Consider the following 3,246-nt stretch of genomic DNA (forward strand, 5'->3'; position numbering starts at 1 on the left):
ACATCTTTGTGGCTGTAATCCTAGCACTTTGGGAGGCTGAGGCAGAGGATCTCTTGAGGACAGGAGCTCTAGACCAGCCTGGTCTATGAGTATAGTGAGACCTCATATCTGCAAAAATTAAAAAATAGCTGGGTGTGGTGGTACGCACCTGTAGTCCCAGCTACTTGGGAGGCTGAGGTGGGAGGATCACTTTAGCTTAGCAAATTGAGGTTGCAATAAGCTGTGATCATGCCACTGCACTTCAGCTTGGTGACAGAGCAAGACCTTGTTTCACTTATTTAAAAATAATAAAAGAAAAATGAAAGTAAATGGGGGTCTCTGTCATTTTCTTATTATTTGTAGGTACTCTTCATATATTCCAGATCTTAGTGCTTCTTTGGTTTTATATGTTGTGAATGTTTTCTTAATTTCGAGAGTTGCCTTTTAATTTAGTTTTTTTTTTTTTTTTTTTTTTCAGTTACGGCAGCACTTTTATTTTTCCTTACACAATGACGTGTTGCTGGGGCCTAATGTTCTCACATACAGTAGAAAGCCAAAATTTGTCATCTCTTTAAAGAATCGAGAGTTGCGTACAAAAAAAAACCTTACATAAATTAAAAGGATGAATACATTTACAGGTGTAAATGCAAACTGCTTCTGACTCAAGGCAAGTAACAGCCCATGGTGCTCTGGCAGGAAAACATCAGCTAAGAAAGAAAACCGGGTCCTATGGCTTGGACTTTCCAACCCTAACAGGCTGGCATTCCTTGCCAGCCTCTAGAGCAATCCCAGAACACTCAGCCCTGACACATGAATACCCTGCACAGATAGGAGACTGCTGGCCACGCAGACTCACCAAGCCAGACTTGTCTGCCCACAAGCACATTTTAACCTCAGCCACGAAGTGACCAAGCCACATATGTACTAAAGATTGAAATCAAAGATATGTACAGGGTACCAAACAAATAACAAGGGGAACAGTTAACTTGAATACAAGGTCAAAATCAGCAACAAGTTCTACAATCCAGTGCTGATATCAGATACAAGCTTCAAGGACAATTTCTTTTCGAAGGCTTATTCCAGTTTCATGAGGCTAGCATGAGGTGTATGCATCTGCCAGGGGCAAATTTATACTTCCGAATTAACCCATGCAGCAAATGCTTCGCATCTGCTCGCAGTCCGTTTAGAAGCATTTGCAGTGGACGATGGAGGGGCCCGACTCATCATACTCCTGCTTGCTGATCCACATCTGCTGGAAGGTGGACAGCGAGGCCAGGATGGAGCCGCCGATCCACACGGAGTACTTACGCTCTGGGGGTGCGATGATCTTGATCTTCATGGTGCTGGGTGCCAGGGCAGTGATCTGCTTCTGCATCCTGTCGGCGATGCCTGGGTACATGGTGGTGCCGCCAGACAGCACGGTGTTGGCGTACAGGTCTTTACGGATGTCCACGTCACACTTCATGATGGAGTTGAAGGTGGTCTCGTGGATGCCACAAGATTCCACGCCGAGAAAGGAAGGCTGGAACAGCGCCTCCGGACACCGGAACCGCTCGTTACCAATGGTGATGACCTGGCCGTCGGGCAGCTCATAGCTCTTCTCCACAGAAGAGGAGGATGCGGCAGTGGCCATCTCCTGCTCGAAGTCCAGGGCGACATAGCACAGCTTCTCCTTGATGTCGCGCACGATCTCCCGCCCAGCCGTGGTGGTGAAGCTGTAGCCGCGCTCGGTGAGGATCTTCATGAGGTAGTCGGTCAGGTCCCGGCCAGCCAGGTCCAGACGCAGGATAGCGTGGGGAAGGGCATAGCCCTCGTAAATGGGAACCATGTGGGTGACCCCCGTCTCCAGAGTCCATGACAATACCAGTGGTGTGCCCAGAGGCGTAGAGGGACAGCACGGCCTGGATAGCCACGTACATGGCCGGGGTGTTGAAGGTCTCAAACATGATCTGAGTCATCTTCTCTCTGTTGGCCTTGGGGTTCAGGGGGGCCTCGGTCAGCAGCACGGGGTGCTCCTCCGGGGCCACACGCAGCTCGTTGTAGAAAGTGTGGTGCCAGATTTTCTCCATGTCATCCCAATTGGAGACGATGCCGTGCTCGATGGGGTACTTCAGGGTCAGGATGCCGCGCTTGCTCTGGGCCTCGTCGCCCACGTAGGAGTCCTTCTGGCCCATGCCGACCATCACGCCCTGGTGCTGAGGGCGCCCGACAATGGAGGGAAACACGGCTCGAGGGGCGTCGTCCCCAGCAAAGCCAGCTTTGCACATGCCGGAACCATTGTCGATTACGAGCGCAGCAATTTCTTCTTCCATTGCGACCGGCGGAGCAGTAGGACAGTGAAGCGGCGAAAGAACGCTGTACGCGAGCTGGCAGCGGCGACTGAGACCCAATTTAGTTTTTTATTATACAGAGAAGCATTACATTTTAATGTGGTCAAATTTATAAACCTTTCCTTTATATTTCCTTCATTTGTATATTTAGAAGAGCCTTTCCTTTTTTATTATAAGTCATATAGCAACTTTTCTACAACTTCAGAAGAGAAACAAACAAAATCATGCCCAGTTCCATCATCTCCTGCAGCCAGCCAGGATTTAATTAAGAGCAAAATCGAGATTTAATCAGCCGGTCAAGGCCTGGTGTAGATTTAGATGATCAATTTCAATAACCTCAGAGCTGACTGGTGCCCGACACCCAGATGCAGTGGGCAGGGCGTGGTTGTGGCAGTGCAGAGGACTGCCTGGTATGGGCCTTCCAGACTGTGCCCCTTTCTTCACCTGTAAAGGAGGAGGTGGGACTAACGTGCTGGTGTCTTAGGAGGCAGGTGCAGACTCTGGTTCAAATCCCTGCTGGGCCGGTGGCCAGCTGCAAGCCCTAAGGTTTCCAGCCTCTCTAAGCAAGCGGTTTCCACCTCTGCAAAATGGGGGAAACAGTGCCTCCCTCACTGAATAGTTGGAAAAATGAAATCAGTTGGCAGTCATGCTTCTCAGGCAGGCCCGTGCCCCAGTTCAGTTAGATATTATTATAGTTATTGCTTATTATCGGTGCTGTTAATGGTAGCTGTGTTTAGGAATTCCCAACGAGCCTCCTGCTCCTACCTGCTGTGAATCCAGATCAAGAGGTGGGGCTCTGGCTGTGTAGACCAGGCACCGGGGTCGGCCAGGCTGAGGCCACATCCCGGCCGCGCGGAGGGGAAGGGAGCAGGGCTGATCCGGAGGCTGCGAAGGCTCCCGGCAGCCCCGGAGCTGGCGCCCCCCGCAACACCGACCC

The 3,246-nt window shown here is 50.6% G+C and overlaps 1 pseudogene; it reads right to left on the reverse strand.

Annotated features, from left to right (window-relative positions):
* Positions 1-445: 445 nt before the first annotated feature.
* LOC105711182 (actin, cytoplasmic 2-like) lies at positions 446-2,479 on the reverse strand (annotated as a pseudogene).
* Positions 2,480-3,246: the final 767 nt, after the last annotated feature.

Source organism: Aotus nancymaae, unplaced genomic scaffold, assembly GCF_030222135.1.
Source record: "Aotus nancymaae isolate 86718 unplaced genomic scaffold, 86718_ANA_hifiasm-v0.15.2.pri h1tg000089l, whole genome shotgun sequence".
NCBI classification, from domain to species: Eukaryota; Metazoa; Chordata; class Mammalia; order Primates; family Aotidae; genus Aotus; species Aotus nancymaae.